Genomic DNA, 26,854 nt, shown 5'->3' on the forward strand with positions numbered 1-26,854 from the left:
CTGCCTCAGAAACTCATCCAATGGTCTATAAAGCCTATGTTGTTCTGCGGGCACCACTTAGACATCCAGCCATTGAGACCCAGCAGTCTGCTGTAAATCTCATCACCCTGGTAAGCAGTGAGAGGGGACCAGAGCATATTACATCGTGCTTGCAAATTCACACACAAATTTAATATTATTTTTAGTGATCTCCAACTGGCGAAGTCGAAAATCATTAACGCAGACGTGAATAACAATCTTGCGAAATTTACGTTTAGCATTAGCCAGCACTTTTAAATTTGACAGGATGTCAGACGCTCTGGCTCCGGGTAAACATTGGACTATGGTGGCTGGTGTCTCTATTTTCACGTTCCGTACAATAGAGTCGCCAGTTACTCTAGGGCACTTTGATCAGGTTTCTCAGTGGGTGCGTCACTGAGTGGGGAGAACCTGTTTGATGTTCTAATCGGAACAGAAGAGCAGTGTTTTGACCCGCGACTAGCCTGCCTCACGGTCACCCAATTGCCCTGCTGCATGGGCTGTAAAGCTGGAACCGAACAATGTAACAGGAGAGGAAGGAAGCCAACAATAGTCTCAAAACAAAATCCAGTGCTAGTCAAGACTACCTAATCTGAGACTAAGAGAGGGTCAGACCAAGTCCAGACTAGCACTGTTCAAATTCATCTAAAAGATCCACATTTACTGCCTGGTAAAAAAAAAAAAAAAAAGAATAATAAGACACTACAGTGCTGTTATCAATCAAATTAAATTGCTTGAAATTGCAGACTTCATTTTGGCACTGGCACAAACGTGAATTAATGAAACTAATTCAAGAAAAAGACCACAGAAATACAAAGACTGTTGACTCCTACACTTATGAATGGGAGAAACTGCAATGCACAATTTGTTGGAATAATCCCGCTTTTTAAATAAAAGAGACAGTCACTGATTGGTTAAAGTATTGTCACTGCAGTGGTGGTTAGAGGGTCCGGTTCCCATAGAAACCTGGAGTATTAGAAAAGGTTTCTTATCTTAGGTTTTAACTTAATATGATTTATAGTATGATTTGTAAGTTAGAATTTTTTACAAATTCGTATTACAGAAGCAAATTTTAGCTTGATTTAGGATTCTTATCATATCTTACAAAATTATATCCTATCTCTAGTTAGGAAATCTTAAATTGAACCATCAAGTTCTACAGTCAAGTCTCAGTCAACACTGCACTGCTGATGAGATAAATAAAATAAGAGAGGATACTTAACTTAGCATTAAGGCCCATTCACTCCAGCAGACTAAACACAGGTGAGCCTGCGTTAATGTGTATTGTCATCAAAATGTAACATCTTCAGGGTCCTCCAAGAGTCTTCCTACCATTAAACGTTCTCATTCTTCATTTTTTTTAATGAATAATAAATGTAATACCATTGTTGGGCAGTACAATGGTGTTTTGTCCGTGGGATTTTGAAGTTAGGAGGGGTTTTTTGTCAAGTTAGGAGGTTTCTGTAAAACACCTTTCCTATCTGTATCTGTCATATCGTTTTCCTAAATGTGGTCCTAACTGAAATGACCATGGTCACCCAGCAGATAAGATTATAGAATTAGGATGTTTCTGTAATACGCCCCCTTAGGCTGGAGCAACCGATGTACATCCTTAAAAAAATAAGCTTTTTAAACTCTAATTGAGCATAAGAAACTACTCTTATGGGTCTGTTTGTTTATGCATGTGTACATTATTGTATATCTGTGTTTTTCAGTGCTGTGGCGTAGATGCTTACACTCTGTCAGATGACAATGTGCTGTGCTGTAATGGAATCCTTCATATCAATGTTCCTGAGCACTCAGAGTGTGTTGGAGGTGTTATATATTTATATAGTATATTTCTTTTATAGTATATTTCTCTGCACACTTCTACTCAAACAGATCTCAGGTCATAAAACAAACAGCAGTGTGAATCTTTAATAGCTTTAGGTAAAACATTTAAAAATAATTGCAGGTAGTTATTATTTGGCCTGAAGCCTGATTTGATTTGATTCTACCCACACAGTCTTAAGTCTTCACAAACAAGGCTTTGTCTGTAACTGGAAATTCAAGTCTAACTGATACACGCAGAAACATCATAAGAATATGCTTACTGGCAATACAAAGACATATTCATATAGCATAGCTCTAGAACAGTCCGTCAGTCATCAGAGTCACCCAATAAACCCTCAATCATTTCAAAACAATGAATGGATTTTATTTCAAATTATGTTGTTTTGATCTGCTTAGCCGCAACAAGAAGAATGGCGATTTCTGTTGTGGTTCAGAAGTCTATGATCACCGCAAGAAGTTCTTGAGATGCTGCTCAGGTCATCTCTACAACCTAACCCATTTACATGAAAAAGCAGAGTGCTGTGGAAACCTATTGCTGCAATATAACAACAATCAGACTTGCTGTTCTTCCGCAACCAATTCCATCATTTATGAAACCAAACCAACACTTCCCAGTGGAGCTGCTGTGCTGAACATCAGAATAACTTTGTTTTATTTATTTTATTTATTGTTTTAAGTAATACAAAAACCAAAACATTAAAATAAATTAAAACAACAAAAAAAGATCAGAATATGTAATTAGATTTTATGATGAATATACATATTTCTATCAATCAATCATTTTTATTTATATAGCGCTTTTAACAACACAGGTTGCATCAAAGCACTGTACAGTATAATGTAGAAGAGTACAATGACAGGGATGTATAATGACGAGAGTGACCAATTTGTTATTAAATGCAGAGACGGTCTCTGTAATCAATTCGACGATAATCACTAGAAGTTAAGTGTCCCCAACAAAGCAAGCCAGAGGCGACAGTGGCAAGGAAACAAAACCCCATGCATACAGAATGGAGAAAAAAAAACCTTGGGAGAAACCAGACTCAGTTGGGGTCAGTTCTCCTCTGACCGGACGCCCAGCACTTAACTTCCAGTTCAATTTTAAACGCAGCTGTGTCAGGTAGTGTAAATGACTTAGTGTGTGCGTGTGTGTGTGTGTGTGTGTGCATCAGGATCTGGTGATCTGTCCACGGGCGCATCTAGGTTTTCTGGTCTCTGATGAACATAGTCTCTGAGTGCTGATCCACCATCTAGTCTGGATACAAACTGTGAAAACAGATTGAGAAAGAGACAGGACTGATATTAGCATAGATGCCATTCTTTTTACGATGTCACAAGTACATCGTATTTTAGGAGTAGTGTTCTCGGTTCCAGCAAATCTTAGTAATGCAGCCTAAAAATCCTTTAACGGATTTGAATAATAAAAAGTATGTTGGGGTGTTATGTGTAGGCTAAGTTAAAAAGATGTGTCTTTAATCTAGATTCAAACTGGCAGAGTGTGTCTGCTTCCCGAACAGAGTTAGGGAGATTGTTCCACAGTTTAGGTGCTAGATAGGAAAAGGATCTGCCGTCCGCAGTCGATTTTGATATTCTAGGTATTATCAAATGGCCTGAGTTTTGAGAACGCAGCGGACGGGCAGGACTATAATGTGATAAGAGCTCGCTCAAGTATTGAGGAGCTAAACTATTCATGGCTTTATAGGTAATTAATACGATTTTCAAATCTATCCGATGTTTGATAGGGAGCCAGTGCAGTGTTGACAGAACCGGGCTAATATGATCATACTTCCTAGCTCTAGTAAGGACTCTAGCTGCTGCGTTTTGGACTAGCTGAAGATTACATAGAAAGCTTTCTTTTGTGGTGGAGGCGATGGTTCTACCATACTTGTAATAAGGTGCAGAGTTTACAAGTTTAACTATACAGAGTTCACACAAGACTAGATAGTGATCTAAAAATCACTTTGCTGCAGAACTTCAACCATTTTAACATCCATTCCATGTGACAGTATTAGATCTAGAGTATGATTTCGACAATGAGTATGTCCAGAGACGTGTTGTCTAACCACAACGGAGTTCAGAATGTCTAAGAAAGCTGATCCTAATGCGTCTTTTTCATTATCAACATGGATATTAAAATCGCCAACAATTAAGACTTTATCTGCGGCCAGTACTAACTAACTTGCCAGGTTTCTGTCAAACAAAGCAAATCTAGGTTCTGATCTTTGATCAAATTATATATATAAAGTGCTTTTGTGGAAAGTAATCTAATATTCAGTGAGCCAAGTTTTATCGTTTGCTTATTTCAATTATAGGTAGTTTTAATTTGTTGGACATTAATTAAATTATTGCTTTTAATTTGGTTTGGGCGTTCTCTCGTATTCTAATTCGGGAACAGACACAGTCTCTATAGTGTGATATCTAGGTGATAGAGTCTTTATGTGTTGAGAATTAACTGCCTTCTGTGACGTGAGGCAGCTAGCAGACGGTCGGTTTAGCCGGTCTGTCTGCTTCCTGACCTGGGCATTAGTTGGTCATGTTGGAGCTCTAAGACTATATGCCTTATTTCTAGATAGAAGAGCGGCACCACCCAGGAGGGATGAAGACCATCTCTTTTCAACAGGTCAGGTCTGCCTCAGAAACTCATCCAATGGTCTATAAAGCCTATGTTGTTCTGCGGGCACCACTTAGACATCCAGCCATTGAGACCCAGCAGTCTGCTGTAAATCTCATCACCCTGGTAAGCAGTGAGAGGGGACCAGAGCATATTACATCGTGCTTGCAAATTCACACACAAATTTAATATTATTTTTAGTGATCTCCAACTGGCGAAGTCGAAAATCATTAACGCAGACGTGAATAACAATCTTGCGAAATTTACGTTTAGCATTAGCCAGCACTTTTAAATTTGACAGGATGTCAGACGCTCTGGCTCCGGGTAAACATTGGACTATGGTGGCTGGTGTCTCTATTTTCACGTTCCGTACAATAGAGTCGCCAGTTACTCTAGGGCACTTTGATCAGGTTTCTCAGTGGGTGCGTCACTGAGTGGGGAGAACCTGTTTGATGTTCTAATCGGAACAGAAGAGCAGTGTTTTGACCCGCGACTAGCCTGCCTCACGGTCACCCAATTGCCCTGCTGCATGGGCTGTAAAGCTGGAACCGAACAATGTAGATCATTCACTGTACTAGTCGCATCCAAAACAGTATCTACAGCCCTCGCATTCTTACTGTCCTCAATTAAAGTTTGGATGCGTGTCTCTAATTCTAAAACCTTCTCTGTCAGCCTAGCTATTTCCCTGCATTTATCACACGTGAATCCCTGATCGCTAACAGAGAGGGATAAGCTATACATGTGGCAGGTGGTGCAAGTGACGATGCAAGGAGAAGCCATTTACTCACCGTAATTTATAGAGGATTCACTTACCACTCTTGTTTTGATGAGCTTGTGAAAACAGAGTGAACGAGTGCGAGAAACAAATGAACAGGAGAGGAAGGAAGCCAACAATAGGCGCGAAAATGCGTGTGGGAGCGAAAGTGAATCGGCTAATTCACCACTGAGTTTTAGATTAAAGCGAGCGAACTAACAGCAGTCGAATTAGTTAGATTAATTTGATAGTATCAACGGTATGTAGACAATTAAATTATATTTGATCGCTAGAGAAGAGGTGATAAATTGAAGAGCAACGCTACACGGAGCTACAAACAAACCAACCTCTCAGCAGACAGGAGCAATCGAGCAGGAGACGATTTCTAGTCATACTAAACTTTAAAACATTTTGGGTAAATCAAAATTGGGGGCAATTTTCAATCCACTGGTATAAATCTAATTTATTTATTGTTTTTGACCAACAGTTGACCAACACCAGCAGATACCATTGCTCCCCAGTCATCACAGACTGTGGAAACCTAACTCTGGACTTCAAGCAACTTGGGCTATGAGCTTCTCCACCATTCCTCCAGACCTTGGTTTCCAAATCAAATACAAAACTTGCTCTCATTTGAAAAGAGGACTTTGGACCACTGGGCAACAGTCCAGCTCTTCTTCTCATTAGCCCAGGTAAGACGCCTCTCATGTTGTCTGTGGTTCAATGAGGAATACAACTGTAGCCAAATTTCTTGATTTATGCATAAATATTGCTTTATGTGTGAATGAATTACTGCTGCCCAAGAGATGACCATTTTAACAACCTGCATATTGCATATGTTAAAAAAAAAAATTCTGCTTTGCTTGGACCACATTTTCTTTGCTGCTTTCAGTGACTTGTTTACCTCTTAGCCTTGCTAACTTGGCTACATCTGTATAAACAAAGTATGTGTGAAAGAGTTACTGTTAATGATCAGTAAAAGTCACTTTTGACTTTATCTACAGGTCTGCAGTTAAAAGAGTTCGTAAGGTCACTCCAGTGGCCTAATTTTGTACACGCACAAAACCAGCCATGAAAGAGGCATATGTCACTTTCTCTGACAAACAAACTGATTCATATGAATGAAAAAAGTAAAAATTATGATATTAAGCTCTGTATACATCTATATATAGAACATTAAATATTCAACTCTCATTGATAAAGATAAGTACTCAAAATACACAGAAGTGAAACCAATTTTTGAATTTAGACATTTGTAGTGGATTGGCTTATTAGAAAATATGTTTTAGCGAGAACAATGACCAATAATGCGCTCTTAATTCGATATTATGGAGGACACTGATTAAGTTACTGTATAACTTCAGCCGCACTGAGGTGTTGATGTGTCGTGTGAAGGCATCTCTAAAACAATCTTGAAAAGTACATCTGAAGGATAAGCTAAAGCTTGAAGAAAAGTAGTATGATTTACACATTTTCTTTTTAAAATATTTTGTTAGTGTCACAGTCAGGCAATTTGACACTGCAGTAAAAAGGCTTATCTGTTTTCAGATAAGGATTTATAATTACTCCATAGTCTGACTGCACACTGTCATAGATGACTGCACACGTGTACAGATGACGGACCAGGATGACTGCTGTTCGGAAGAAGCCGCAGGGAAGACACGTCGCCCCTCGCGCCCGGACCAGAGTGGGGAGCGCGTGCAGCCACCGGACTCCGCCCCTTACCTGGAAGCTTCCTCCTAGAACACTGCCATACCTACACTCCCTCTGCAACATGACGAGGACACCAGTTCGTTTATTTTGTACACTCTTTTCCCTGGACACTTTATTATTTTGTATTTTTATTAATGAAAAGCCTCTCCAAGGCCTGACGCCACTTTCACTATGTGACCGATTGACGAGGTTGACGCCTGGGGGTATGAAGAGTCAGCTCCCTCTCCCTTTGAGTGTCACCCTCACCCCGTCTCTTATTTGCCGCCCTTCACCAGGCTCCCGATGGGAGTGGGCGCGTGAGAGGAGGGCGTGGTATTAGACAGGTCTGGTGGCATGTGACGAGGCACACCTGAAGTATATCAAGCCTTGTCACCACCGCAGTTAAATGGCGAGTCCAGTCTCTTCCCCCGGGCATGCATGCTGTTGTCCTTGTGGCTCCAGGAAGGGTGCATGAGGGACTCGCCACGCCGCCAGAGAAGCGCGTGAGAAGCCTGCCGGACTCCGCCCCTTACACTGCCCTACCTGCACTCCCCCTGCAGCACGACAAGAACATCAGTTCCCCCATTTACTTTGGACACTCTTTTCCTTGGACACTTTGAGTTTTTTTTCTTTTTTTTTTTTCCTCCCTCCCTGTTCAACATTTGTGGCCCTGCTATGCCTGGATCAGATCACTCGATCTTTTTTTTTTTTTACCATGCTAGCCTGTGTGAGCCACATTTCAGTGGTCTGTCCGAGGAAGTTTCGCTGCATTGGTGGAGTGGGTGCTGGAGAAGACTGGACTGTACTTCTCTGTCTGTACCGCTGGTGAGGACATCTCCAGCCCCAAAATCCACATATGTACAATCTTCCCTTGACTGGCATCGTAAGTAATCTTGTATGGGCGTATGTAAACTTTTAGGGTTAACTCTACAGAGAGTTTTATGAATGAGGCCTCAGGACTGTGGGTGTGCATTTGATGTCTGAAGCGGAGACTAGTCAGTTTCTGGATCTGGGTTTCTGTAAATCAAACACTAGCACAGTTAAATAGAAGAACAGCACCTTGTCAGGAGAGATAGAAACATTTTACACTATGCACCCTCTGGAAACCCTATATTTTTTCTTTAGACATTACATTAGAGTTCATAGTTTCTAACTTTAAAATGTCTCACCTGCCAATGGCATGACCCAAATATTGGGTTACATAAGCTGAGATTTGTGTTGGAACCATTACTGTAGGCTTTTGCAATTTCAGGTCCAGTAAACTGAGAGAATCTGAGGTAAATTGTTGTAAGGTTCTGTTTATACAGAAAATTATGGAAATGATGCGGTTGATACATGTTTTGCTAAACGACAAGAAAGTACTCTTTATTTTTTTGTTGCTGAAATGGCAGCAATCTCAGATTTTAAAAAAAAAAAAAGTCTCATTTAACCTGTATCTAGACTGGATTGCATCCTGTTTTTCTGTCTCATTATGGTTTTAAAGATGGTCACATAATGTATAATTTGATTATAAAAACTGTAATAAAAACTATACTGATATCATAAAAACAAAATTAGCTGATTTTTTTTGTAAACAAAACAAATAAGCATTTTAAGATGTCTGCAATAAAAACTGTGGTATTGTGTTCTCATTCTGTTTACATAACGGCAAATTGGGAAAGTATAAATAGTTAAACCATGTGAATAAGTGGTTTAAAAAAAGCTTGAATTCATCACACAAATTGAAAATATGAACTGCAAAAAATTGTTGACTGTCTAAAAGACTCACACATTTGTGGAATAGACCAACATAATAACAGAAAGTAACAATTTTAACTAGAGTTATTGAATACATTGCATAACACCCTGATGAGGTCTGCCAGTTCAGTATACTAAATGTCTGCTTAATTGAAACAACTCATTTTGTACTTTATACACTTTTAACTGTGCACAACCAAAAACTGACACAGTTTATTCCTTTTCACACATATTTTGAGTTTGAATAAATTAAAATAAGTTATTAATTCAAAATACAACAGAGAGTTCATATATATATTTCGGATGCAGAGTACAAATGCAAACATCTGTGTATTTAATTGTGCATTAAATTATAGTAGTCACAGGTGATATACTGTATATGTGTTCATTAAATATATGGTGAGCTTACGTTGTAAAATACATTCATCTTGTTGCGTTGCAGCATGCATGTGTGGAAAAAAAAGAAAAGAAAAAAAACATGACGTTTGGCAGGATAGGCTGTAATTTTCTAGGCTGAGTGGACAATTTCTGACCAGCCAATGGTTATTTGTTACGGTAAGGGAGTGAGTTGAGCCTGTTTTCAAAATGAGGCCATTGGCATTTTTGTTGGCTTTAGGTCAACCTGACAAAACAAGCACAGAAAATTTGGACCTTCATACTCTTGGAGATCGTGATAAGGAGGCATGTTTACCGTCTGATGGGTGTCTGAACTTTCGATGCTGGAGGGTAGGGATTGTGGGAAAACAGCCATGGGAATCCTAGGATGATTTCATGTTGAGGAGAGTCGACTACATAGAGAGATATTAATTCTTGATGTAGCAGACCTACTTCGAGGGTGACTGTTCGCGTTTTGTGACGTGATACCTTTGCCAACGTATGTCTCATTGATGCTTTTAATTTTAAAGGTAGGAGTACAGGGTTGAGTGGGGACGTTGAATTTGGTTACTATGTCGCTGTTGATCAGGTTCGAGCGGCTCGAATCGATCATGGCTGTTAGATTAAATGGACAGAGGACTCGTTTTTTCCGAGCAGAGTAAAAGGCTTGGTGGAGAGGAATGAAAAATAATTGATAGTCACCCGTGGTGCAGAGGCTTTGAGTGGGCATCCGAGGCTTTGATGTCCCGTGGCTCCACAGTAAAAACATAGATGGAGAGTTCGGCATCTCTCTTTCTCCATCAGACAGTTTGAAAAATCCCAATTGCATGGGCTATGGCTCATGGCTTTTTGCCATCGATGTGGTGGGGAAATGGTGTTCAGGCTCTGTGGTTTTACTCTTAGGCTTTTCTCATAAGATGTCAATTCGTATCGCGAGAGATACGAAGTTGGAGAAGGAAGTTCGTTTCCACGACAAGCCAGCTCTGTTTGAAGCTCAGGTAATAGACAGGTAAAAATTACTTTTAGGGCAACATCGTTCCATCGACTGTGGGCCACGAGTGTTCTGAAATCAATAGCATAATCTGCAGCGGATTTCTTACCCTGGGTTAGTTGGAGCAATTGGGTTGAAACATCATTTCCCCCAGCAGGGTACTCAAAGATCCCACAAAGTTGTTCCAAAAAATATTCAAAAGAAAATCTTAAGAACGTGTCATCAAGAACACACATTTCTTCTCCTCTGACTCAAATCGGTTATCTTGATTTTCAATGTACAACCTGACTTATTGAATAAACTCCTTGCACTGATCTGCAGTGCTGTCAAACTTATTCGGAAGTGCAAAGCTTACCGAGGAGGTAGAAGTTGGAGGAAGTGCTTGGATGAAGTGCGTTAGATGCTCGTTGATGGACTGCAACTTCATGAGCTGCTCTTAAGCAGATAGCTTTGATAAGCAAAAGCCGCCTAAAGATTGGATACCTCCGCTGGATTCAGGGTAGGCAAAGTATTCTGTAATGAGGACCCAAACAGTGTAGTAGAATCCATGTGCGGAACTTTTAATGGTGAATGAGACAATAGACAAACAGTGAAACAGTCAAAGGGTTGATACCAGGTAGACAGTCGAACAGCAAACAAGTTCAAGGAAGATCCAAGTACAGAGTCAGTAGGCAGGCGATGAATCGTTAACAAAAGGTAGCCATCTGAACAGGCAAACACAACAGGCAAACAGAATCCAAAAGATGAAGGCGAAACAAACAGGCAAGGTCCTACACTAGATAGCAATTAGAACAACAGGAATAAACGCTTGTTAAGGCAGTAAAGCATAGGTGGAAGAGTCTCTGTTTAAATAGACCCAGAACAGCAGTGCCTTTACATCGTACACCTGACAAGAGCTTTTGTAAATTGGTTCATGCATTTCCGACAGTTTTATTGGCAATCTTCGACTCATCCCTGAGATCATCAGAACAACCGAGGCGGCGCACTCTTCCAGGCTAGGTGGAAGTGCTCGAAGGCGGCGGCATGATCGTAAACAGCTAAAGCTAACACCACATCGGCTCTCTTTACCCAGCATTTTTCTTGCCAATGTATGATCACTGGCGAACAAAATGGGCAGATTTCGACTCTGCATCAAATACAGTAAGAGACTTCAGAACTGCAATGTCATGATCTTCACCGAAACATGGCTAAACAGCAGTATACCAGACCATGCTATCAGCATAGCTGGTCACTACACATTCCGGGCAGACAGAACTGTGGATGACTCCGGTAAGACCAGAGGCGGGGATTGTGCATTTATATTAACAATGCTTGGTGCACAAACTCTGTTATCATTGGAAGACACTGCTCAGCTAACCTAGAGTTTCTCATGGTTAAGAGTAGACTGTTTTATCTACCACAGGAGTTCACATCCACCATTATAACTGCTGCTTATATTCCAACCAATGCTGATGCCAAGCTTGCTATGAACGAACTTCATGCAGCCATCAGTAAACAACTGTCTGCTCACCTGGAGGCTGCATTTATTGTTGCGGGGGATTTTAATCACTCTAACATGAAGGCAGTGCTCCCTAAATTTCACCAAAACGTTTTCTGTCACACCAGAGGTAACAAAACTTTGGACCATGTATACACAAACATGGCTGAAGCCTATGTGACCCCCCTCCCGCATCTAGGACAATTGGATCACCTTTCTTTGTTCCTCTCCCCCAAGTACTCCCCCCTCATCAACTGTGTGAAGCCATCAGTGAGGATCATCAAAGTTTGGCCAGCGGGGGCTGACTCCACACTCCAGGACAGGTTTCAACACACAGACTGGAGTATGTTTGCTTCCCAGGCCACCTGTGGCTCTCATACGGGATATAAATCACTACACTTACTCTGTTCTGGGTTACATCAACACCACCATAGACAGTGTTACTACCCAGAAACAGATCACCACATACCCAAATCAGAAGCCATGGATGAACAAGGAGGTGCGCCTTCTGTTGAAAGCATGCAACATTGCCTTCAGATCAGGTAACGCACAGGCCTACATCACTTCCAGGGCAAATCTGAATAGGGGGCATCAAAAGGCCAAGTACTGCTACAAGCTGAAGCTAGAGGAGCACGACACATGTGGCAGGGCATCCAGGCCATCAGTGGTTACAAACCCAATAACTCCACCCCCACAGCACCTAATGTCTTCTTCCTGAACGAGCTTAATGACTTTTATGCTCGCTTTAAGAGAGACAATAATGAAACGGTCACCAAGACCACCCCCTCAACCGACCCACCCATCACACTCACCTCCTCAGACGTTTACACCGCACTGAGCTGGATTAATGCGTGCAAGGCTGCTGGACTAGACGCTATCCTGGACAGGTACTACGGGCATGTGCAGAGCAGCTCGCTGGGGTATTCACAGACATTTTCAACATGTCCCTTGCCCAAGCAGCTGTGCCAACATGCCTCAAATCCACCTCCATTGTGCCAGTGACAAAAATCTCAAGCCCAATGTGCTTAAACAACTACAGCCCTGTAGCACTCACACCCATTGTTATGAAGTGCTTTGAGCGACTAGTCTTGTCACATCTGAAGGACTCTCTGCCTTCCACACTGGACCCCCACCAGTTTGCCTATCAAGGCAATAGGAGCACTGAGGATGTCAAACATACTTTTCCCCTGTCTAAATACGCACTGAAATTTACTGATCTTTTCTAAATCCCACACCAGTCGATCATTTATCATTTGTTTATAAGATTGGAATCTATTGTACATGATGGCTTTATTAAAAAGAACATGTGGTTGCAGTACTCTTCGATTTAGAAAAAGCTTATGATACTACATGGAGATATGGTATTTTAAAAGATTTATATGATATGGATTTTAGGGGATATTTAGCCATTTTTATTTCAACTTTTTATCCAATAGAGTTTTTCGTGTTGGTAATATTTGATCAGAATTGCATTTACAAGTATCAGGAGTGCCTCAAGGAAGTATACCTTTAATAATCCTTTTAATATTAAAATTAATGGTATTGTGAGTGCTATTGGACCAAATATATTACATAGTCTGTATGTAGATGATGTGTGTATCTGTTAAGGAAAAAATATGAACATAACTTAGAGACAGTTAAAAATGTGTATAAATAAAATGTATGACTGGTTAGTACAAAATAGTTTTAAATTCTCTAAATCAAAAAACTGTATGTATGCATTTTTGCTTTCTGAGATCTATACACTAAGATCCAGAGTTACTTTTAGAAAGAGAACCTGGATCATCCTATAATAATCCGTATAGTAGAGAAAGTGGACATTTTAAAGAGACAAGAATTGGACATAGCTTTTTGTTGGATACCAGGACATGTGGGATTTCATGGCAACGAACAGGCTGATAAAACAGCAAAAGAAGCACTCCAGTTCAGAATGCAAAATACCAGAAACTGATATAAAACCTTTATTGAATCAGTATGTTAATAATAAATGGCAAATGGAGTGGAATGAATGTAAACTATATCAAATAAACCCATTATTGAATCAAGGTATACTTTTATATAATTTTGAAACTCGATATGCTCAGGTTGTGTATACAAGATGTTGAATAGGTCATACAAGACTCACTCGTTCTTGTCTTTTAAAAGGTGAAGAGAGACCAGTCTGTGAAAGATGTGGGGACAATTTGAGTGTAAAACATATTTTAATTGAATGTCCAAGCTTAAACAATGATAGGCAACTTTTTATTCGGAAAATGTATTGATTGACATTTTCAAAAAGAATTGTTCTGGGATGATTTAAAATTTTTGTCATACATTAATCTGAAAGACTCTATATAACTACCATTTTATTTTGCCACGTAGTAGTTATCTTGCTATGAATATAGCCAATGATGCTGGTAGGCATTAAATCATAACATTTTAACCGAAATAATGTTGTTCTTAATTCACTTGTAAATATTAAGATGCATTTCTAGCCCTAAATGTTCACTATGAGTTTGTTTTATCTTATGTGTTGTAAATGTTGCTGTGCTACACTGTGTTTGCACCCTTGCTGGATTTACTAGTTTACAGACATATGATATGTACCCTTTAAGGACCTAAAATATATGACAAAACCAATTAATGAGAACAAGAAACATGGAACCAAGGAACCAATCAGAACAGGACACATGCAACATAGGGACCAATCACGCCTGACACGGGTTGTTCGTGACATGAAGGGCAAGGGACACATGGCAAAAGGAGTCCAAAATTATGGCAAGAGTCCCAGGTGGAGTGCCCAGCAGGTGACTGTGAAAATGCCATTATATAGTCGTGGCATAAGTTTTGAGAATTACATAAATATTGGAAATTGGAAAAGTTGCTGCTTAGGTTTTTGTAATAGCAATTTGCATATACTCCAGAATGTTATGAAGAGTGATCAGATGAATTGCATAGTCCTTCTTTGCCATGAAATGAACTTAAACCTGAAAAAACTTTCCACTGCATTTCATTGCTGTCATTAAACGACCTGCTGAGATCATTTCAGTAAACGTCTTGTTAACTCAGGTGAGAATGTTGGCGAGCACAAGGCTGGAGATCATTATGTCAGGCTGATTGGGTTAGAATGACAGACTTCACATGTTAAAAGAGGGTGATGCTTGAAATCATTCTTCTTTCATTGTTAACCATGATGACCTGCAAAGAAAGCGCGTGCACGGTCATCATTGCGTTGTATAAAAATGGCCTCACAGGCAAGGATATTGTGGCTACTAAGATGGCACCTAAATCAACAATTTATAGACTCATCAAGAACTTCAAGGAAAGAGGTTCAATTCTTGTTAAGAAGGCTTGGTGTCCAAGAAAATCCAGCAAGCACCAGGATCGTCTCTAAAGAGGATTCAACTGCAGGATCGGAGTGCCACCAGTGCAGAGCTTGCTCAGGAATGGCAGCAGGCAGGTGTGAGCCATGATAACATAACTAGGTTAATAACAGCTGGAACTCACACACCTAAACGGGACAAAAACAGGAAAACCAAATATGGGCATAAGTAAAAGAGGAGAAAACCCAAGACACAGGAAATACAGGTCATAAGTTATTCTGTTTTCATATAACAGCTGTATATTGCTGTAGATGTGGTGGAAATGTTTGTTTATTGTGGGTGAAAACATTTTAATTAAAATTTCTCTAATCTGATTTTGCCTCTTACAGACCTCTCATAAAATAGACCCGTTATTTAAACTTGTTGACATTTCAATAATGACTGGCTTTTGAATAAGGTGTTTTTATTCAACTTCAAAAAGTAAAAGCACTTACAGAAACTAAAGCTGACGTCACGCCGCGTGAAAAGTTTCTGGGAAACTTTGTTTATCCGCCCAACGAAAGCAACTTTCATCATCGTTCTGAGAGAACTCCAATGCAATGCCTTGTTTCGTCTTATGTCTAAAAACCCGCAGGTCGGAGAGATGAGTAACATGCTGGGTGATTTTTTTTTTTTTTTTTTTTTGTTGGATTGGTGCAATGCCAAGAAATTGCTGCGTTGCGTTCTGTGTCTCCAAATTAAACAACAACAAAAACACAATCTGAGCAGGTAGCCCACAACATCATAACTTCAACAGAAGTTATGGACATACAACTTATGAAACATGTCCAGCTTAATATTCATATTTATATGCACTAAACATACTACTTTAATGAGAGTAATAACATGTTTAAACTATGATTATCGTAGTAAAATGTATATTATCACGGTTTACCTATAGTAAATGTGGTTGCATAATCGTAAGTGATGTTTTCATTACATTATTTTTTTTTATTTCGCGCCTATAGGCAACGTTTAGCACCACATAAATGATGTGCATGTCAAGGTATATCAGTGGACCTTTTAATGTTACCTATGTTCTGACAATGTTAAAATTGTTTTTAATATGTGACAGATTTTTACTCTAGTCTTAATCACTTAATTAAGATTAAGCAAAACAAAAAAACGAAGTTTCCCTTCACAATAGGCTTGTGGTAAGCAGTCACTTGCCTGAAAACGTTTTAATAACGTATAATATAAAACCGTGAGACAAGAAATAATATAATAATATATATTTGCAACAACTTATGTGCTGAATGCTGCACGCACGCGCAGTGTTGGTTTAGATAGTCCTACAATCGCTCGGCGAATGCACTGAGTAATGCCATACACCCTTAAAAGAGCACACTTTAAAGGGCTCTGTCTTTCAATGGGAGTAGGACACTTCGGTTTGGAATTCGCCCACTATTCACTGGCTGTAACCCTAGTAACTACGTCTCTATGGAAACGTCCACAACAAAACACTGCTGTAGTAACTGTGGTCAATACTCGTGTTACTTTCCATTATTTGAAGCGGTTCCTAAACACCGTTTTTAACAGTATTTATATCCCAGTCATAACGTCTGCCAGCTTTTTCACTAAAGCTCAAACAAAATGGTAAGTGCTTTTTAAAAAGAAAACTAAATTATGGTCAGAACATTTTGCAAAATTTGCATTTTGGTTCAGGGGTTTTGAACCGAGCACCTATTTGAACTGCTAAAGCCATCGCGGTAAAGTTTCCTGCAGTCGTGAACCAGTGCTGTCCTTGTAATAAAATGTTCTGGCCTTGTTATTTACTTAATATACAGGGTTCGAAGTTGACGCGTGCTTGTCCTTCGTACAGGTAGACTAAATATTTTCCTGTTTAAAGAGGTTGCATAAATGCATTCAGACTGTAAATTGTAAACGCTATAAGAATGTTTCAATTTCTTAACATATATAAATACAACAATCATACTTTTAAATATAAAACCAAACGTCCAGTAGGTGGCGGCAAGTCACTGTCTTAGTGAGTGAATAAAAAAATCTATATTATCTATGCTATTTTGGGAAAATATGGTGGACAGTTTGCACAATCATTGACTCACCTGATTCGTTCAAAAACCGCTGTGTGTTGCTCTTAGATGCGAGACTGTTCCGAGGTGACTTTGCTATAACGTTAGCGGTCAATAATGTCTCTAAAATGTAGGCTTAAGTCATATAAACTTGTTGAATGAACTACTGCTGTGTAAAATGGTCCGTGATGCTGCGTTTAGATTCTGCTTACGTCATATGTTGTATTTGAATATTCATTCTTTTCTACCGCAGTATATTTTCTGCAGCATATTTTATGGCTTTTGAATAAAAAAAAAACAACTGTTTAACTGCTAGAACTAACTGTTGTTACTATAGTTCTCCTCAAGGTTAGTAAAACCAGTCACATGGGGACTCATCGTTCATGAGAATTCAGTCATACAGCTTCTTACTAGTTGTTCTTAAGATCATAAAGGAGTCATTAATGTTTTTCAGCCTCAAAGCGCCACGTCTTCATGTGGAAAGCAGTCGGGCAGCAGTGCTTTCACTCGGCGCTATCGCACACGAGCCCTTACCTCTCATGTGGACGAGACCCTCTTTGGGACACCAAATCAGGTAGAAATGCGTCTACTGAATAAACAATGGATATTGTCTTGGACACAGAATGAAAATAAACAGGCAGACTGAAACGTCTTTTGTCTCAGCATTCTGCTGGTGATATGAAAGACGACGCAGAAGGCGGAAGCGTGAGACTGAGGACGCGCTCTGCTCCTGCACCCGAAGAGCCACATTTAGAGACCGTGCGCATCATCACTAAAGACCTCATCAGGGATCTCAGGCAAGAAGAAGCAAAGGGTTTTTGCAAAGTTGTTACATGCAGTTGTCCTTACTCGGGTATTTGCATTACCTGTTCAGACACCTGTTCAAAACATAGTTTTTTAAAATTGGTAACAAATTAGAAAAGTACGTTATTGTATGTTTTAGTTATCATTTTTATTATTGTAATATAGCCTGCCTTGAAGAAGTCTAGTTATATGTTTGTCAGCATACACAGCAATGAAAACACTCTTCAATGAGGAAGAATAAAAATCATGGCACAAGCATAGATGTATGCTCTCACACCAATCACCAGCTCAACCTTGATCAAACTCGCCTACCTGTAACTTTCCAAAGATTCTGAAGACCTTGAATAGCTTGCCCAGGTGTGTTTGATTAGGATTGGAGCTAAATTGTGGACCTAAAGGGTCAGAGTTTAGAACATCAGCTCTAAAGTCTTAAACTCATCTTAAACACTTCCGTCAAGTGGTTTTTGCACTGAGATAAGAGATATGTCAGAGTTGGGAATGAGAGTCAACTTAAAAACTCAAACACCCCTGTTTAATATTACTTGGTATTGGTGTCAACTGATTCAGTTATTAAAACAATATTGAGCAGTGTTCAGGAACGTGGAATATATATGTGGGCCAATATTTTTGACATGCGATTTGCATCAGATGAGTTTTTGATGTCAGTTTGATTTGCACATTTGACCTTTTTTATATTAAATGTCAAACTGATGTCTTTTGTTAACATAAGTTGCCTACTGGCAGGTAAGTGAAAAATTGTATCTATGTCTGTCATGTTTTGAGTTGTCACTATTTGATCTATTTTTAAGTTCATTGTTTGATTGTTCAACCTAGAATCCCAAAAGAGGACCCATCTGGGCAATCTGTCATCCTGTCTTTGGCTGAATTCAGGCGAATCAAGGTAGAGTCTCATGTTCCTAGTGTGGAGGAGAAGGCAGCTGCACTCCAGACCCAACGCCAAGCCCGTGAAGAAGCAATGGTGAGTCATCATATGCTTAAACCCCAAATGAATGCGAGTGGTTTTAATGTTGTGGCTAAACCGTATTTAAAATATGGTATTTTAAAATATATTGTGTTCAACAGTTATTAAAAATATTCCTACCACAGTTTGCTATCGGGAAATACTCCATTCAGAATTGGTCTTACAGATCATTTTGTCATGAGGTGCTTTGCTTTATTTTAATTCCTCCATCTATTTCCAAGTAAGTGGTCAATTCTCCAAATGGATCACATTTAACACATGTAATCATTCTTTATAAATGTGACCTCATGCTTCATTTAATTTATACGTTATTCCTTTTTAACATTATTTCATTTGTTTAAAAACACAAAATCGTTATTACATGTCATTTAAGGGGCTAGAACAACCAAGATCTTTTTTATTTTTATTTTTACAATTTCTAGAATTATTTGTTAATACATAGTTATGTTTTTATTAAAGTTCAGGTGGAGCTCATTTAGATAATCAACTTAATTAGCACAATATAAAACTTAATTTTTATTTTTTTAGCTAAAAATGAAAAGTAAATGGACACTATATATATTAAATAGAACAAATAAACAAATTGCAAACAATAGCACAAAAAAACAAAAATAAGTGAAATGATTAAAAATAAAACTACACATTTTTTTCATCTAAAGTATTGGGGGGTTTTTTGGTCGGTCTAACAGTAGTATTTGGGTCAAATAATGAATACTGGGTAGTTTTCATTCTATGAACAAATACAGATTAATTCTTACAATTAAAGTTAGTCTTTCAAAAGCTGAGTGATTTGCCTTATGTTGTTTTTAAACTTTTTCCCTGACTTCTTTGCTTAGTTTATTCTCTTTCGCTTTTATTCTTTTGCACTGACTTGGACATGACCCTGACATCATAAACATATGTATTAAACTGAATGGGAAGAAATGTGTATGCGAAGTTCGATTGCGGTAACGTTTTGAAAGAGTTACTGTGGATTAAAATTGAATTTGCCTATTATGTGTTATGAAAAGGATACCAAAAACTGTCTGTGTGTATGGCCCTAACGTTTTTCATCAAGCATGGCTGTTTTCTTCAAGATAAGTACATCTAGTTGTTGTCAGGATGCTGCAGAGCAGAGAGAAAAGCACAGATCGTCAGGCGGACCTGTCTCGGCAAAAGAATCAGAACCTTAGTGAGCTTGAAGCAGAGGCAAGGGACCGGGCTCAATACCTGTTGGAGCAGGCGAACGCCCTAAGAATGGAACAAGAGGACGAAGTCAAGAAGCAATAATGAGGTATATAGGACCGCAATCAAAAGGCAAACCATAGCTGTGTCTTATTTGAAGGCTGTGACTTCTAAAAGTTGCATTTGTTGGCCACACGCAACGAGACTGTCAAGTCATGTTTATGAACCCTTTCAATGACCTATAAGACCAATAAATCACGACCTCTGAAGTACACAGCCTTGGAATTGAGATGCAGTGTACGACCCACTTAACACTGTAACGTTGCCTTTGTACTCTTGCAGTTAATTCAGCAAGTGCAGTGCCATGTTGTCCGAGATGCACAAATTCAGGAGAAGAAACAGAACCGTGCAGAGTGGCAGGAGGAGGAGAAAAAGACTGGATGCCATGATGGAAGTGGGCGTCGCCGGGCCTTAGAAACCAGGAACAAATTGAACAGCTACAAAAGCAGCAAAGGATTGAGTACGGATGTCCACTATCTGTATTCTGTATACTCTAAATATAATGCTCTATTCTCTGTGGTTGATGGGTGGGTGTTTTTAAAGTGGGAAGATGTGTATCCTGGATCAGATCCAGATGCGTCTGGAGGAGAAAATGCTACAGGAGGAGTTGAAGGAACAGGAGGGTCAGCAATTGCTGGAAAACATGGAGAGGATGCAGATGGAGGAGCTCAAGGTTAATGCAATAAATATCTAGATCAGCTGAAATGATAATGTCTACAAACTCGCATAGATGAGTATGAGTTCATCTTTGTGTGGAATTTATTGCAGGCCATTGAAAGAAAGCAGGAGGAGCAGAAGAATTTGCTTCAAGAGATTCAGAAGATAAATGAGGAGAATTTGCTCGCTAAAGAGCAGAAAAATGAAGAGGAGAGATTAGCAGATCTGCGAGCTGTAGAGTATACACGTAAGAAATTGGTAAGAAAAGTCTTTAAATGTTTTTCCCCTATATTGCTTCTTTCATCAACTGCAACTTTTTTATTATAAATTTCTTTAAAAACAAACAACATACTGTTCTATGTATAAAATATGAAATAAAGATAACAAACATGGAAAAAATAAATTTGGAACACAAAGCAAACACGTTTTACACTCGAATGTATAATTTGTGTGTGAGGTTGTTGAGTGTCCATATCGGGAATATAATTACACTGTGTGTGTGTGTATATATAGTAATCCAGTAGCAAACTGTGGTTTTCACCTAACGTGGTGTTTTGACTTGTGGTGGAGTAAACCTACTGACTTCACTGTAAAAAATCAAAACAAACAAAAACAAAAGAGTTCACTCAACCCACTGTCTTTCTAAGACAACTTACAAGACTGAGATTTCCAGAAAATGGACATGAGTGGTTTTTACATCACAGTACAACAAATAACAAAGAAAAACAACAAGTTTAAATGAAATTAGCAGTAACTGCATAATTTATTCATGCTGCAATGCATGCTGGGAACTCAAAGCTTGAACATTTCAAAATGAAATTCTTTTAGACAACTGTGTTTGTGGGGGTAATGTTGTTGGTCTGACAAGGGTTTTTGTGTAGTTTAAAGAAAATGTTTTTTTTTTTTTTCTCATTTGAAGTTTCAGAAGGTGCTGACAAATGTCCTGTGCAGAGACTTTCTACCAGCGTAAACTCCACAGTCAAGCTCCACAGCAGACTCGAAGCAGCATCGCTAGAATAGAAAGAAATTTCTTAAAATACATGATCATATTTTTAGTAAACATACAAAGTCACAATCAGTGTACCATTTTAAAAAGTGGTTTTGCTATGGTTAGAGCAGCAGCAAGTGTGTAAGGCACGCAACCAGGTACATTGTACACAAATTAAAGAAATAGTTCGCACAAAAAAATGAAAATTACGACAGGTGTATATGACTGTCTTTTTATACAAACACTTTTTTTACTTTTTTTTTTTTTTTTTTTAATCATGGCTCTTCCAAGCTTGATAAGCACGTAAAGAAGAGGGTGGAAAAAAATAGAGGTTTTCATCAAGTTTAAGATTTTCTATCAAATTAGAGAATTAAAGGCATTCTTTGAAGTAAGAACACACAGGGGTTGAGCAATGAAACAGAAACCACAATAATTCACTAGTGTGGTGTAGTGTCTCCTTTTTAGCCAATACAGCATCAGTTCATCTTGGGAATGACAGATACTGATCTACCCCCATGCTCCACTCTGGGCTTCTCCACACTGTGGGGCTTCACCCTGGCACTGTTGAAACTGGCATTTGTTACTGGCACGAGTTACAAAAGGTTTGTAATAGTAGCCCAGCCCTGTATACTGACCCTGTGGAGCTCCCGATGGACAGTTTTGGTGGAAACGAGAGTTGAGGTGCACATTTAATTGTGATAACAGTGAGTTGGGCAGCTGTGGTTTTTTGTTTTGTTTTTGATCCAATCTGGATTAGCACCCGGACATCCGTTTGTGACCGCTTCCTCTGAAGTCCAAAGTCACTTGTTGGATGTGGTTCATCCTTCTTGGTGGTATGCTGACATTACCCTACATACTGTGGCTGTTGATACATCAGAAAGACTTGCTGTCTGGGTCACAGATGCGCCAGCAAGACGTGCACCAACAATTTGCCCTCTGATATGTCACCCATAATGTTGTGTGCATTGCATTATTTTAAGCAAAACTGTGCTATTACTCTGCACATTTCACCAGTAAGAGCAGAGTGTAACAGTTTGATTAGCAATCAATAAAGATTAGCCACCAGGCTGCTGACATTTAGCCATGAAACCTCCAATTTTAAATTGACCAGTGTTTCAGTTTCAACTACCTAAAAAAGAACCAGTGTGCAAATCTTCCCAAAGGCAAATTTACAACCAAAAATTGATTTGTAGTTTCAATTTGATCAATACAAAAGGAACAGCTGTTAGTAATAAAACCAAATTGTCATCAAAATTTTTTAATAGGACATACTCCATAGACTTCCTTTACTTTTGTTGTCACTGGAAAAATGTTAACTTAACTTCGTCTTTAGAGAAATATTGGAATATAAAATTTGTATTTGAAGAAAGGAAATTATAAAAGGGGTACTTTAACAAAAACATACCTAATTACAGTGTTGGATAAAGAAATTTTAGTAATTAAATTCACCAAAAGCTGAGAAATATGAGGTGTTACATTTATTTTGAGCTAAATTACAAGACATTTGCTTCCTGTCCATTTGCTTGCTATGCACATAAAATGGATAAGAGAAATGCAGCTAGTGATGTTAGGTCTTAAGAGAAGAGTCTTAACTGAGAAGAGCAGCTCTTATAGTTAAAGTGGCAAGCTAAATTACTTTAATAGATTTGTCGACTGTGAAGAATATGCCCTGTTTTTATGCATTTTGGTTACCTTATACAAAATAACTTTTTTCCATTTATTTTGATGAACTCCAGGAGCGTGAGGCAGAATATGAAGCTGAGCAGAATCTGAATCAAGAAAGACAAAGAGAAAGAAGTGGCACGACTGAGAGGCTCTTCAAGAAAGGGACAGAGACCATAAAGCTGAGCAGGTAAAATCTTACATCCTTCATTAAAAAAGCTTATAATAAAAGTATCCTCTTGTATGCCCATGATGGTGTAATACAGTAACACGACAAATTTAATAAAGCATGAAGCTTCTTTGTTGGCTGATCATGTTGGGGAGCAGAGAAATTTGTATTCTGGATTCAAATAAATGAGTTTTTCTTTCAACTGTCAGGATGAGATCAGGGCACGGGAGGAACCAAGAAGCGGCTGCAGGGAATGGAGAAGAAAAGAAAAAAAAGAACAGACTCGGAGAAAGCTGGAAGTGGAAGAGAAGCTGAAGGCTGCTCGTCTGGAGCAGGTCACTCACAAGGAGCACATGCTGTCCATTGAAGCTGGGCGAGAGAGCAGAGTTCGAGAGGGTCCTAAGGTACAAAAGCGCCATCACAATATTAGCACGGCCATAGTCTGTGTCAGTAAAAAGAAACACATGGACATAAACCTAACAATGCTGTTTTCATTCTGTTATCTCTTTTAAAAAAGTTGCACTTGGGGTTTTGTCACACAAAAGTAAAAACAAAGGAAAAGTTTAGACTAATAAAGAAAAGAGGGCTAAGAAGTGCACTATATTAATTAGTGCTGTCAAGCGATTAGTCACAATCAAAATACGTTTTTGTTGACAATGTATATTTATTATGTGTGTGTGTGTGTGTGTGTGTATATATATATATATATATATATACACACACTACATATATATTAATACATTTACATATGTATATTTCAGAAAAAATGTATGGTTATATATTAAATATTCATATTCTAAATATAATGTTTATTTTCTAAATATCTGCTGTCAGATATCTACATGTCAATTATCAATTATGAATTCAGTTATCAATTATGCTGTTTGTCAGACCCCACATGGGTCTGTCATTTTTAAATTATTAAGCAATCTAAAGGACACTTTAGAGTGTCTAAGTATGTAATTCCACCTCTTCTTCACTTCCACGTGAGCTTCCAGGCATATCTCCTCAAGATTGAGAGTCAAAGTCACAACGAAAACTTGTTGAGGCAACACGTTAGAGACATTTGAGTAGGCCTGTTTTGTTAAAAAATCGATAGCTGTAATACTTCTGTGCATAAGGGAAGCCATTGAGCCACAAAAAGAAAATTTGCGCGTGGGTTAGGCTATTTTTCCACTTATTAGACAGCCTAATCAACATTTTTTTGTATTTATAGCTCCTGAACCTTTTAAAGTGAAGATTTTGTAACCACAGTTGTTAAGCTTTGATTTGCGACATGAACTTTGCTTGCATACAGATTAATTTCCATAGTACCAGCCTTGGACAGCCTAGTAAACTTATGGTTTTATTTTATTTTGCATCACTCACAGCTTTTAATGTTTAAAATGGTTTTGAAAGATGTATGTAACCACAATCCGCTTTGATTAACTCGCAAAACCTAGTCTGCTGGCGGCAGCAAGTCTCTATCCCGGAACTTTCTTATCAACCATCGACAGCATACTCCTCTATCTCCCTGCTCCCAAGTCATAAATCTTGTATCTGCGATAAAACATGACTGTTCAGTGCTTTGATACAATCTGTATATTGTTAAAAGCTCTATATAAATAAAAGTGACTAGTTGATTGAAATAATGCGTATATGATGTAATTGTATTAATAAATTAAAATGAGTTTCCTTAAACTAAAAAGAAAGAGCATAATGAACAAAGATAGCATTAATGATTGCATGCTGTATACTGCTTTTCAGGGCACAGCAGGAGCTCATTGAGAAGAACGAGAAAAAGAGGAGCAACAGCATCAAAAAATCCAAAGGCACGCCGAAGCAGTGAGGCAGCAGGCTTCGGAGAGAGAGTGCAGGCCGTCACCCAGCGCAGAGAGCTGTTCCGAGAGGGTGAGCGGCTGGAAGAAGAGGCGCGCAACCGCAGAGCACGCCTGGACGAGATTAAAGAAAAGAAGCTGAGGAACTCAAGTATGTTCTTACATTTATATATACATATTTTAAAATACATGAATTTCATTACAGTAGCTGCAAGAAATTCCATTGCATTCAGGGCTGTTTGCAATGGGCTTGCAAGTAATAACATTTCAAATAGCCAGAATACCTTTTAATGTCAAAATGGGTCATAATGTTTTAACCACTGCTTGAACTACTTCAAGTGTAAAGAAAGTTACATTTAGTATTTCAATCTGTGATTTCCAGCATGCTTTCCAAGATAAACAGAAAGCATGTGCTAGAAAGAAAGAGTGTGCTTTTTAATTCCCAAAGACATTTAATATTGTGGGAGGTGGAAAAAGAAACTTTTGGATAGTTGATAGGTGCATTGCTCACTCATACCCAGAGAGGTTTTACTGCGGTCATGCAGCAGTCACGTCAATCTTATAATCTTGAACACTTTTTTGCTTTTGACCGCAGGGCGGCTGGGCTCTCAGACAAGTACTACAAGGAAGTGGAGCGTAAGGTTCAACACCTTCCAGCTCTACTAAACTGAGAAATGGAAGAGATCGACATAAAGTACGTTTGTTGTCTGGCTTGACCATGAACTCCCCACGTATATTTTGCCAGTGGATTTCTGGAAAAGATTGCATCAACATTTTAAAAAGGATAAACAAAAATACAAGTCAAGGCATGTATGGTTTGTGGTCTGTAGCTGACATAATAACTACTGTAACTCCAAGTATGCCAAAAGTGCACTGCTAAATCTTCTGAGCAGAGATTGAAGGACAAACTAAAATAATTAAATACTTCTGTAATCAAATATGAGCTGTTTGTAATATAAAAAGAACGGATGTGGAGTGCTTTAATCATCACATAATCAATGACCCTCTCAAGTTTTCCATGGTCACATGACATCAAATGAATAACACATGGCTCCTATATTACAGGTAAAATACTTAATCACTACCAGTTGCTTTCAGTAAAAGGCGAAGTAGACTTTAAATGCAAATGTAATACAATTAAACACTATTCTTTTGAACAGTGTAAATTAGTTCTAAAAGAGGTTCCTATTGTACTATGTATAATACCTTCTAGTTGCATTCCCACAGAAAAGGTTTATGAAAGCCTCGGATCACAAATGTAACTGCTGTACCTTTTAATGTGCTTTCCTTTTATGGGGCCTTTAGTTAAATTTAGATAAAAATGGGTACAGCATGACATAATACATAAGTCATTATATACAGTAAATGAACAACAACCCTGACTATAAACCTGACTGTCTGAATAGCAAAGACAAATGTTTTAACTGGGTTTTCAATATATCAACCTGTCTGTATCACAAATGAGATCCAGGCAGAGGTGGAGAGCGAAATCAAACATGAGTTGTAATCAGAATAAAAGATGAACAACATGGAACACACAAGAACATGGAAAGATATAAAACTGGTAAAGAGTCTCTTCTAATGACTAGTGAAACAGAAGATGTGTGTAAGCTGGGTAATAACTGAAATATTATCATGAAACACTGTTGACCCATCCCTCATACCTTAAACCACCTAAACCTACCCATA

General features: G+C 38.6%; 1 pseudogene; it reads left to right on the plus strand.

The window, feature by feature from the left end:
• Nucleotides 1-16,228: 16,228 nt before the first annotated feature.
• On the plus strand, nucleotides 16,229-25,854 carry LOC122335102 (annotated as a pseudogene).
• The last annotated feature ends 1,000 nt before the right edge of the window (nucleotides 25,855-26,854 follow it).

Source organism: Puntigrus tetrazona, unplaced genomic scaffold (genome assembly GCF_018831695.1).
Source record: "Puntigrus tetrazona isolate hp1 unplaced genomic scaffold, ASM1883169v1 S000000716, whole genome shotgun sequence".
NCBI lineage: Eukaryota > Metazoa > Chordata > Actinopteri > Cypriniformes > Cyprinidae > Puntigrus > Puntigrus tetrazona.